Source organism: Macaca thibetana, chromosome 7 (genome assembly GCF_024542745.1).
Source record: "Macaca thibetana thibetana isolate TM-01 chromosome 7, ASM2454274v1, whole genome shotgun sequence".
In the NCBI taxonomy this organism is placed as follows: domain Eukaryota; kingdom Metazoa; phylum Chordata; class Mammalia; order Primates; family Cercopithecidae; genus Macaca; species Macaca thibetana.
The window spans coordinates 82,678,092-82,691,510 of NC_065584.1; positions in this window are offsets into that span (position 1 = coordinate 82,678,092).

Consider the following 13,419-nt stretch of genomic DNA (forward strand, 5'->3'; position numbering starts at 1 on the left):
CCTGATACTTTGTCCTTTGTCTAATAATTGATCTAATTATCCTCTTCACTCTTTTAGTACTATGTTCATCTCTCTAGTACAGCTTTATGATATTCTGTCTGGTATTATACATTTTTATAGCTGTTTTTATTCGCTATAGAATCGAAAGCTACTTGAAGGCAAGGACCATAGATTGCTCATTTCAGCATTCATGCGCAATTTTTAATACAACTGCCTATGACTGCCCTAACAATAAATACTTACTAAATAGGATTTGACACAGTTGCTGCATAAACTCAACAGTGAGATTGGAAGGACAATTTAAATGTATTTTCTGATTACATGAACTTCTGAAGCAGAAACCTATGCCTCTCTTTCATTGACCCTACTACTAGTTCCTTTTCTTTTTTCTGCCTATTTTTTTGTGGGGCTAATTATATATATATTATTACCATTTTACTTATCTTAAAGTGTACAATAGAGTAGCATTTAGTATAACTGTTGTTGCTATGTAGTTCCTTTTTGATCATCCAAAAAGAAGACCACATACCCAATAAACAATAACTCCTTATTCTTCCTCTCCCCAGCCCCTGGAACTACTAATCTGCTTTCTGTCTCAATTCTCCTAGTCTTTTGAGTTCTGACACAGTCTTGTGCCAACTGGTTGGTTATTCAGTAAATATCTGTAGAGCTGAACTTGAATAAAAAGGCGCTCTCAGAAAATACACATGATGAAAGAGATATAAAAAGACCAAGATGGATCTACTGCTTGAAGAGCAAATTATTTTAAAACAATATCATTTCTGAGCTTAATGTTATATAGAAAAATGTGATTTCCAATTTGCAGTCAAATACTTTGAAATATACATTTTTTATGTAAATCTAAAGAAACCACAAACAAAAAAGTGGCTGTGCAAAAATATATTTGAAGGAAGCCTTTTAAAGTCTAATTTTGTAATCAGAACTTCCTAATTTCCGTTACAATATATGTGAACAGTTGAGATAACAAAGAGACATCATAGGAATTACTCTTGAAGAACTCTTAGATTTTTCATAAATTCTTCACCACAATAGCTTATTTTGTAATATTCAAAATACTATTGTATCTGACCTTGCCCTCTTAAAATTAAACCATTTAGTAAAGAAGGACTTCCTTTTCATGTATTTGTGTGATTTTTGGAAGTTAGAGAATTCACAGGGGTAAGTTTCCCAAACCAGCCATCACATCTAAGCAACAACCCCATTTAAAATTCTGGCACTGGTTTGTTGTCTCATTTATTAATGGTCACAAAAGACTGAGTTCGGCTCATGAAAATATTCCTTCACGTTAATTTTCTCTTCCGCCATGATAGCATCTATACCTTTGTAATTTTATTATATGTTTTATTTCTGCCACCGGAAGATCTACAGCTTCATGCCTCAGTTTCTGCACCTAATACATTAGTTCAATAGATTCTGTTACTTAGAGGAGTTGCACATGTTTTGTTCAGTACTAAGAGCTCTCTAAAGTGGGTTTACCAAAGTATAATGATGTGCAAGTGACAATTTAAGTAAATTAAATTCAGTGACATTAAACTAACCATAAAACTCCCAATGTGTACAAAATGACTCATTTTCAATAAGCCCTATTTAGTCTCATGAAATTGTAAAGGGTTATGATTTTGTTAGATATTATTTCAAACAACGTTGAGACCAAAATTAAGAGGATTCTTTCAAAGAAAAAAGGCTGCTTGGCTGTCGCAGTTACTGTCCCAGTTATTTTTACTTATTCTATCCCATTCAAGACATTTCTTGGCAGGGCATGGTGGCTCAAACCTATAATTCTAGCACTTTGGGAGACCAAAGCCGGTGGATCACTTGAGGTCAGGAGTTCAAGACCAGCCTGGTCAACGTGGTGAAACCCCGTCTCTACTAAAAATACAAAAATTAGCCGGGCGTGATGGCGAGCACCTGTAATCCCAGCTACTCGGGAGTCTGAGGCACAAGAATCACTTGAACCTGAGAGGCAGAGATTGCAGTGAGCCGAGATCCTGCCACTGCATTTCAGCCTGGGTGACAGAGAGACTCTGTCTCAAAAAACAAACAAACAAACAAAAGACATTCCTTAAGTCATATTTGTTTCTTTGTATATCACAGGAAAAATGTAATGAGGGAATTTTTTGATTGCTCTAAATGGAAGAAGAGACAGATATACAAAAGAAAGCAGGCTATGTGTGGTAGCTTATGCTTGCAATCCCAGCACTTTGGCAGGCCAAGGTGGGTGGATTGCTTGAGTTCAGAAGTTGGAGACCAGCCTGGGCAACATGGCAAAACACCATCTCTACAGAAAAACAGAAAAATTACCCAGGTGTGGTGGTGCTCACCTGTAGTCCCAGCTACTCAGGAGGCTGAAGTGGGAGGATCACTTAAGCCTGGGAGGTGGAGGTTGCAGCAAGCCAAGATCACACCACTGTACTCCAGCCTGGACAACAGAGTGAGACCCTGTCTCAAAAAAAGGAAAGGGAAGGGAAGGGAAGGGAAGGGAAGGGAAGGGAAGGGAAGGGAAGGGAAGGGAAGGGAAGGGAAGGGAAGGGAAGGGAAGGGAAGGGAAGGGAAGGGAAGGGGAAGGGGAAGGGGAAGGGGAAGGGGAAGGGGAAGGGGAAGGGGAAGGGGAAGGGGAAGGGAAACGGAAAAGGAAAGGAAAAAAACAGTGAGAGCAGGGAAAATCCTTCAAAAAGCAACACTGAGTGTGGATTGGAAGGTGTGGTAGAATTACATGGCTAGAGAGGATGTAAATAGATTCCATCTTTCTGAACTTACCTTGACAAGGGTCTCAAACATGTGCATACCCTTTGCATTAGCAATATCATTTAATGTATTCTATGGAAATACTTGGAAAAAGTGAAATAAATGTATAAATAATAATGTTCCCTTAAGTGTTATCTATAATGAAAAATGAACCCCAAATAAACCTAGAAACAGCCTAATATTCAAAGCTAGGTTATGAAGTACCATATAGCGAGTAAAAACAATTATATAGCTCTATATTATTGTCAGGCAGAGAGATAACAACATAATACTTAATGATAAAAGCAGTTTACAGACAGTATGCACGGTCTGAGTCCATTGTAATTACATATATAACTGAAGTTTTGAAAAGATAAAGAAAGACTCTCTGTAAGTGGTACATTTATGGAGTTTTCTTCCTTCTTGCTTATCTAGATTTTCCTAATTGTGCTATAATGATGATGGATTTCTCATATAATTTGAATGCAGAAATTTCAAATAATTTTTTTCTAATTATAAATTCTTATGCAAATTACCTAAAATCCACCACATTGTTCCCAGAGGACTATATAAGCTGCAAAAATAATAAATGCAGGTAGATGGATGGATAGAATAGAGAATTATTTCCAAACAATAGTACATTGCAGTCCTGTTGCTACTCACACCAACTTGCCTTATTTAAGAACATTTATTTTGGGAAAACTCCTGCTAAAATATTTAAAAATGAAATGACTTTATTAATTTTCAATGTCTTTATTTTATTTATTTTTAAATTCAATGTATTTTAAAGTTTTATTTCACAAGAGCTATATAGTGAGCCCATGCCTTAGTCCATTTGGGTTGTTACAGCAAAATACCATAAGTTAGGTAGCTTATAAATGACAGAAATTTGTTTCTTAAGTTCTAGAGACTGCGAAATTCAAGATCAAGGTGTGGGCAGATTTAGTGTCTGGTAAGGAGCTGTTTCCTGGGTTATAGATGGCATTTTCTGGCTATGTCCTCACATGGTAGAAGGACAGAATGAGCTTCCTTGGTCCAATTTTATAAGGACAGTAATCCCATGCATGAGGGCTCTGCCCTCAAGACTTAATCATTTCCCAAAAGCGCCTCCCCCCCAACCCACCTCCTAATATCATTACCTTAGAGGTCGGGATTTCAACATATGGATTTTGTGGACACAAACATTCAGACCATAACAGCCCGGTGCACTTTAAGCTAAATAACAGGACTAAGTGATTTTGGTGCTGCCCACTTTTTAGGGCTACACAAACAGTAAATGCTCATGGATCTGCAGGTGACTATGGCTTAGCTGATCTAGGTTGGTCTGGCTGGGGAGTCATGCTTCTGGATTCAGGATGGCTGAACCTGGCTTCAGGCTTTTGATGGGCTTCAGGTCTGCTCCATTTGTGTTTCTTCTAGAATCCAGGGTGAAGCATGCTCTTCTCATGCCATATCCCTGGAGTACAAAAATTAAGCCAAATTATCCAAATATATGTATAACTTCTCCTCGCTTCCATTGGCCAAAGTAAGTCACATGGCCAAGCTTAAAGTCAGTGGGTCAGGGAAGTATATTCTGTCCCTAGGGAAGGGAAAGTGTTTGGATATTGGATAAATGATTATCCTAATTATCATAGTAAATGAATCCATGACTGGGAAGTGACCTACAAGTCATTGCATGGAAAACCATGTAAAAGGAGACTTTAATTTTGGCATTGAAAGAAACCTTCAGCCAGTTCTTGGGTGAGCATTTCCATGTTCTGTTTTTGCCTTAATTACCCCTCTACTTTCTCTCTCATTTTATTCACTAAATCTTCAAGTAATCTTCATTTGCCCATATATAAGGCCACTACACTATGGCAACAGACACTCTTTGTGGACCCATATGACTATTATGGGCTGAATGTTTCTGTCTCCCCAAAATTCATATGTTGAAACCCTAACCTCCCATATGGTAGAATTAAGAGGTAGAGCCTTTGGGAGGTAATTAGTTCATGAGTGGGGAAGCCCTCATGTATGGGATTAGTGCCTTATAAAAGGGATCCCAGAGAGCTCTCCTTACCCTCTTTCTATCATGTGAATGCAATGAGAAGACAGTTTACAACCCCAAAGAGGGCCCTCACAGAACCCAACCAAGCTGGTTCCCTGATCTTTGACTTCCAGCCTCCAAAACTGCGAGAAGTAAGTTTCTGTTGTTTATAAGCCACCCAGTCTATGGTACTTTGTTATAGGAGCCTGAATTGACTTAAGACAATACCTTTTGATAGGATGAAAAGTATATGTTCTCAACATCACTGGACAACTTCACGGCAAGTCTACCCCCAAGAACAGTCAAAATCAGTTGAATCATTCTCCCATAGAGTAGCTAGTTTAAGGTAAAAGAGAGGGTGGTCATAGAAAGCCATTTTTCCTCTGTGACCTTGAAGGGCTTCTGTTGTAGCTGAAAGAAAGAAACATAAGTTAAACATGACCATATTTAATTCTTTCAAGGTGAAAATTAAGAATGTCACTGGAAAAAATGCAACCAACCCTCCCTGAGTACTCTTCCTCTGGCACACTGGCACCAGCCATGTAAAACCTTTAAGTACACCTCTGCTCACTCTCCTCCATCCAGTTGCCAGGGGTCACCAACATTCCCATTTGCTCCTTTTTCCCCAGTGGTATATAGGTTATATTGCATCATGCATTACACAAAAGGAAAGGATAACATATTTTCTTGACATCTATTTGAATATGCCCAGTGACCCAGATAAGAGAAGAGAGAAAAAAATTGAAATGAGTGACAAGGAGATCTATTTTGTCTCATGAGACATTCATCAGAGCAGTGACTTTGGGCTGATTCCGGTAAACATAACACAGTTGTAGTTATACAAAAGATAATCTGCATAAATTTGATTTCTTGCCAAGAAGAATTTGTGCTTGAGGAGAGAATGCTTTATAACAACATAATTAAAACCTAAGGTGCAGAGTTAGGGGAAGTGAATGGAGTCTTGCCAGTTTTGTTAAGACCAGTCCTTTTGAAGGCTCCTTCCTCTTTCTTTTTCTTTAGGCTCCTTCCTCTTTCTTTTTCTTTATTCATGAGTATCACAGGGTGGTGACACTCTGAGTCATGACGAAAAAAGTAAATAGTCAAGGTATAAGTGGCAGGTTGGAGGTGAGGGGTTAGAGAGTTTCCCCTATCCCACCCTTCTCACTCCCCAAGCTGGGAAGGTGACAGTTCCTGTCCTTGCTGGCCAAATCTTCTCATGTCCTTTCTTCAGTTCCTGAATGTCAGAATATCAGAATGAAAAAAAGGAAGAAAGGAAGGAAGGAAGGAAGGAAGGAAGGAAGGAAGGAAGGAAGGAAGGAAGGAAGGAAGGAAGGAAGGAAAGAAGGAAGGAAGGAAGGAAGGAAGGAAAGAAGGAAGGAGAGAGAGAAAGAAAGAAAGAGAAAGAAAGAAAAGAAAGCAAGAAAGAGACCACCTTATTCTGATACTTTCAGTCATCTTTGCATAATGCATATCTGTCAAACTCAGATCAGAATTTATCTTATTTACCTTGAAAAATAAGGTAGTTTTTTTTTTTCATTTTTAGGGAAAGGAGCACTTTTGGTGAAATTCTACAATTAATAAAACAAATAGATCATTTGTTATAGATTATTCAAATTCTTGTATTTGTAGCAAACTGTATATTCTATGTGCTGCCTATTGCAAAAATAGGGACTTTGTGCATTTAGAAAGTGTGTTATTAGTCTAGACAGCTGGGCAGGTTAAAAACTTTTTTTTTTAGTTTTTTTTTTTTTTTTTTTTTTTTTTTGACGGCCCTGATCTCTAACCTAACTTCTCAAGTGATCCTCCTGCCTCAGCCTTCCAAAGTGCTGGGATTACAGGTACGAGCCACCACATGCGGCTAGTTTTAAAACTTTCAAAGATTTAATCCTAAATTGAAGATAAGAGAGTTAACTAACACATAAAATGAAAATAAAGAAATGAAAAAATAATAATTAACACAAATAATGTGGTGATCAAGTAGATATATTCTGCTGAAATCAAGCTATTAAATGAATCAGATATGATTAAATAGAGTTTAAACTTATAAAAATACGTTTAAAACCACCCCTTTAATAAAACACCTGTTTCTTAACCACAGAAGCACATCATCTTGCCTGACCGCTCAACAGTATTTAACACAGTTGACCACACCTTCTGTCTTGAAATACTATTTTCCTTGCTCTAGAATTACTCAACACTTTTCCAATATACAAGTCACCTTTGGCTGCTCTACCTCCTCATCAAGACCTTCTAATGCTGTATAGTTCCTTGTGGCTAAACATAGGCTTTTTTCCTAGTCATTCTACAATCATTCTATACTATAGCACTAAATACCATCTAAATGCTAATTGCTCACAAATATATAATTTCCAAACATCTATTTTCTGAGTTCCACACATGTATTTTAAACTATCTATTTGACCCTTCCGTTTAGCTTTCTTACAAGATCTCAACTTCCTGTCCAAGATGGATTTTTCTGTTTCCTTCCTAAATTTTCAAGCATAAAAAATAAGTGAATGACATCATCATCTATCCAGTGGATTAAGGAAGTAATACGAAGATTGTAGTTAATGTTTTCATCCCTATTCCCAATCCATTAGTAAACTTTGTTTTTCCTACCTCTAGAATATAGCTTAATCTGACTACTTTTCTTCATTTAACAGTTTCATATCTAGTCTATACCACAATCATCTCTCTCGCTTGGATGACTGCAATGGCCCCAAAGTGGTTTCCCTTTATCTACTTTTTCTGAGACAGAGTCTCACTCTGTCACCTAGGCTGGAGTGCAGTGGTGCAATTATGGCTTACTGCAGCCTCAACCTCCTGGGCTCAAGCAATCCTTCTACCCCAGCCTCTTGAGTAGCTGGGGACTCCAGGCATGGGTCACCACACTTGGCTAATTTTTAAATTTTTGTTGTAGCAATGAGGTCTCACTATGTTGCCTAGGCTGGTCTTGAATGCCTGGACTCAAGTAATCCTCCTGCCTCGGCCTCCCAAAGTGCTGGGATGACAGGCATGAGCCACCATGCCCAGCCTCCCTTTTTCTACTCTTCATTTATTTCAATCAATTTAACCACATAGCACAAGAGTGGTTTTATGATGTAAATGTATCCCTGCCACTCTTCTGCTCAAAAAGCTTCAGTGGCTTCTCTGTGGGCTAGAAAGATAAATCCTGAAGGCACTGCATGGCCTGGTCCCTCAGTTTTACCTTTCTTCTCTTACTCATTATGTTGCAATCAGTCTGGTCCTTCTTTTGCAATCCTTCTTTTACTCCTGTAAAGGAGCCTCCTGTAAAAGAGGTAGCATCGAACCCTTTCCTACTTTGGGGTTTCTGTTCCTACTGTTTCCACCTAGAACAACAGTCTTCCCCTAGTCTTTCCCTGGTTAACTCTGATTCTTCCATCACCTCCTCAGAGGGTGCCTTGATGAACAGTCCCCACCACACTGCCACCAGCTTAGGTCCCCCTGTTATATATTAATATACCCTTACTTCACAGCATGAGTCATGGGTTGTAGCTATGTGTTTACTTGCTTAATATCTTTCTCCTTCATCAGACTGTGAGGTCTATATTGGGAATCACATTCGTGTTTTTCACAGCTGTATCCCCAGTGTTTAGCACAATGCTTGACCTAGAGAAAATTTTTAATATTAGGTATGTGATAAGTTGCAATACTACTTTTATATGATTTTATGTTCTGAATTTTTTCAATTGAGCTGGTTTTATAAATACTCTAGTAAGTTATCCCATTTACTATCCATAAAAGGTATATATTACATTAAATAAATATGATAAAATGTACTTATTTCCCCATTTTCTTGTTACCCGTTTTTGCTGTTATAACTTTGTTATAATAGAGCTGTTTCTTTTTTTTTTTTTAATATCTCCTTGAGGAAAACTTACAGAGGTGAGACTCATAGGATCACAGCTTCTGAATATTTTTTTCTGCATTAGATCAAGATCACCAATTTTTCTTTGAAAGTATAACAAATTACAGTACCCCCCCCAAATGGCTCATCTCAGATAAACTGGTCATACTTTTTAAATGCTTATCAAAGAAAATATGCCTACTCTATGTGAACTGCAGGTCCTGCCACAAATCTGTCCATGTGGGTCATACTAATTGTATGAATTGCAACTGTATCAACACTAGTGAAGTCTAATTTCTTGTAAGTCCTAGGAGCATTGCCCATTATGCTTTATATGTGATAAAATTATAATGGCACTGGAATATCTGTTGGGAAGATATATTTATCATAAATATGGCATCATATGTCTAATCTAGATCAAAGTTTTTAATTGTGTCTGCTATCAATTAAAAGTAATGAAATGACTTGTTCTTTTCCTTTCCTTTTTTTTTTTTTTTTTTTTTTTTGGCATGGTCTTGCTTTGTCACCTAGGCTAGAGTGCAGTGGTGTGATCGTGCCTCACCACAGCCTCAACCTCCCAGGCTCATGCAAACCTCCAACCTCAGTCTCCCAAGTATCTGGGACTACAGGCACACACCACCGTGAGTAGCAAATTTTTAAAAAAATTTTTTGTAGAGATGAGGTCTCATTATGTTGCCCAGGCTGGTCTCCAACTGCTGGGCTCAAGTAATCCTGCTTCCTTGGCCTCCCAAAATGCTGAGATTACAGGCATGAGCCATTATGCCCAGCCATGGCTTGTTCTTTTAACTAGTATGTTGCAGCCAGAAACTTACTGCCTTTACTCAATGAGGCATTATAAAACTTGAATTATAAAAACTAAATATTTTTCAAAAAGATTTCTTTATAAATAAAAGATGCCAGAAACTGAAAAAGCTTTCCCAAAATATCTTTTTTAAAGAAATAAACGAATATATTAACCCTTAGGTGGGAATAGACATGAGACAAAAAGTAAGCAAAGAGGGTAATCCTTTGAGAGTCCACAGCATGCTTAAAGCCAGAGGTCAAGGCCCTGGCAAACAAAAGGTTTATTCTACTTCCAGAAAGAGAGGGTAGGCTGATTTTGGCCAGGTCTGGTTGGGGAGTATTGTGGTGAGGTGAATTCGGATCTGGTCCAGGCCAGAAGCTCCTGGAAAACTGGGATAGTTCCATGCCCACAGTGCATGGGGGCTCTTCTGGGATGGATATAACATGGTTCCTGGGTTCCTGTATCAAACAGGCTAAAGTCCACCCCCAGAGCTGAACTCAATTTTCTAGAGCTATTTACTACACTAATTGAGCTCTTTTCTCTCCTCTCTCTCTTCTTTCCTTCCTTTCAATAAATAAGTAAGTTTTTGTTTGTTTGTTATTTTTCTGGGACTGCCCTGCTAGACACTGTAGAAGATATAAAGAAGGTTCCAGCAAGGCCTCAAGCAGGACAGATTAGACCCATTAATAGATACTCGTACAGTGTAAGCAAACCATGGTAAGAACCAAGGGGAAAATATACAGGTAAATGAGTGGGAGATGCCTCCAGCTGACTCCATCAGTGAAGATTTCCACAGAGGAGGCATTTCAGGCAGCTCCAAAAAAGACAGGGGAGGATTTAGCTACACAGAGAAGGGGCCTGGAAATGGGAGTAAGAAAGGGCATCAAGGGCAAAGAAAATTGATTTCACCTTTGAATTTTTTTTCTCCAGTCTTTCTGGCTGGGTATCCTAGTGAGGGCAGTGCTTCTTAAACTTTAATGTGTAAATGAATTACCCCGAGATCTTGTTAAAGTGCAAATTCTGATCTACCAGGTCTGGGCTAGGTGGGAGAGTCTGCATTTCTAACAAGCTTCCAGGATGATGCTGAAGCTGCCAGTCCAAGAAGTGCACTTTGAATAACAACATTCCAGGCCTTATGTTTCCAAGATGGGGAAGTTGCAGTGGGAAATTACAAGGCCATGCATCTGGCTGTGTAGTTCCATGGGGCCTGCAAAGTTTCTGAGGACAAAGCAGCAGTGCTTCTCTCACTGTCAGTCTTTTGACAGGGGTCAGGGACCATAATAAACAGAAGAGAAGGAGCTGCCCTGCATTTGTAATACAGAAGACCTCTCCAGCTCACATTGCGGGTGGATTGCATCGTTCCATCATCTCCAAACCAACAGCACAGAAACTCTGTGTGGTCACTGACTCACTTGTGTCCCAGCAGAATAAGAGATTCTTTGTTAGCTCAAAGTCTAGCAGTTTTTCTGGCTCTTGGTGGAGACAGAGTAATTTTAACCCAAAAATAGGTCTTTCAAAAATATTGCTGAAATAAAGGAAGCAGTAATCAGGATGGTTCAGTCCACCAAACTCCAAACTTAACACAACAAACCATGTCTGCATTAAGATAGAGGCCTTGCTGCTGCAGAGGGTGGTTCAAACAGCCTTTGTATATTTTAATTTTTCTGCTGGATATTATTCTCTAAGACTTCTAATTCAAGCAATTCTAGAAATAAGGGAAGAAGAGCCATATGTAACTGTTTATGACCAAAATTCAGAACTAGTCACATCTTGAATCATAACGTCATAAACATAAATAATGAAATCTCTAAACTATTCGTCTACCCTTTTTGAACTTTATTTGGAAATATAGTAATAGGTGGAAACACTAGGACATCTGGACAAGAGAAGGTAGAAACTTTTTTAAAAGCACTTTCTATGTATATCACATTTTCTGCGTGTGAAAAAAGAAATGCTATATTCCATCTGTAGAGTAAAATAGGATTGCCTGTGGCAAAGGCAAGGCTTCTAAGAAACAGCTCAGACTGAAAATTCAAAACACACTCTGGGTTTCCCCCTTCCATTTTTCTTGAAGTTACCAACATGAGTGGTCATGGGATGAAAGTAGCAATATTTATTCAGCATTTGCTGTGGGCCAGATACTGTGCTAAGCATATTACATATGTGCTCCCTTTTAATCCTCCAATTACAACTATAAATAGATCTTAATATGCTTATTTTAGAGATAAGACAGCTGACAGAAAAGTTGTAGAAGATCATAAAGCAAGATCGTAAAGCAAGGAGTTGGAACAGAATTTCAAACCCACATTTGTCCAATATAAAATCCATATACTTTCTACCACGGCATGGTGCCTCCTAATACCAGATTTCTTGGTGTCTCTTGCTGAGGACAGTTTGCTTCTTGAGGCAGCTGTTCTTATTAGATGTTGAGTTACATAGAAAAGTCTGTGGGGTTGGCGACAGGTCAAACTTAAAGACCCTTAAGATTCCTTCCAACCTTTACAACATTTTCCCACCATAGTGCCTTTGTCCATGATATTTTCTCTGCCTGAAATTCTCCCTTTGCTTTTTCATTTTTTTTTGCCTGTTTAACTACTTCAGATTTATCCTTCAGAACTTAGTTTAATCATTATTTCTTCAAAACAGTCTTCTTTTCCTTTGTTCTGTTCACTCTTTCTACTACACACTTTTTTTTTTTTGACAGTGTCACTCTATCACCCAGAATGGAGTACAGTGGCACGATCTCAGCTCACTGCAACCTCCGCCTCCCAGGTTCAAGCGATTCACCTGCCTCAGCCTCCCAAGTAGCTGGTATTACAAGCATGTGCCACCACGCCCAGCTAATTTTTGTATTTTTAGTAGAGATGGGGTTTTACCATGTTGCTTAGGCTGGTCTCGAATTCCTGACCTCAGGTGATCCACCCACCCTGGCCTCTCAAAGTGCTGGGATTATAGGCATGAACCACCGTGCCCAACCTCTACTACACACTTTTAAAAGTGCTATGTATCGGCCGAGACGGGTGGATCACGAGGTCAGGAGATCGCGACCATCCTGGCTAACACGGTGAAACCCCGTCTCTACTAAAAAATACAAAAAACTAGCCGGGCGATGTGGCGGACGCCTGTAGTCCCAGCTACTCGGGAGGCTGAGGCAGGAGAATGGCGTGAACCCGGGAGGCGGAGCTTGCAGTGAGCTGAGATCCGGCCACTGCACTCCAGCCTGGGCGACAGAGCGAGACTCCGTCTCAAAAAAAAAAAAAAAAAAAAAAAAAGTGCTATGTATCTTTTGATTGTGTAACTTATCACAGATGCAATTTTACATTTATGTGTGTGTTCTAAATATCAGATTCCTTATCTCTAAAATGAACTATTTGTCTCCTGTCCCCGATGACTCAACTGAATGATAACAAGTTGTAACTGTTATTTGTTGATTGGCTCTTGCCTCTGTGCTAGGTGTTTGGTGAGGTAATTAAAGATCCTTAAGACTTGTTCCCGGCACTCAAGGAACTAATAATCTGATTGAAAGGGGGTCGCTAAGAAATATAAAATGATTACAGAGCAACCAAGTTCAGGATGTAACCACATCTTTTGCAAGAAAAAAATTGCTTTATTTTGTTTTTTCCAAGGAACTATCTCACCTTCTAATCTATGTCTCATTTATAAACACTGGCATATGAAAGCTGATGCAGTTTCGGTAATGAAGTAATACAATTAGAAAAGTGGAAAGAAGCTTGGAGAACAATGGAAAACCAATAAAGGTGAGAAGAAAGAAATGAGAACCACAGTTTGCCATGTCTCTCAGAAATGTTCCATCTTATAGTGAACGATAGTGGGCCAAAGCTCACCAAATTTGATATCGGTAGTCAATATTTATCTTGACTCTTAAAAGCAGAGCAGAGGAGGAACTATATGTTTAGTAAATTAGAGATAAAATGTTGACCGTGTCAACTCAGTCAAAAAAGAAGGTGGACTCCA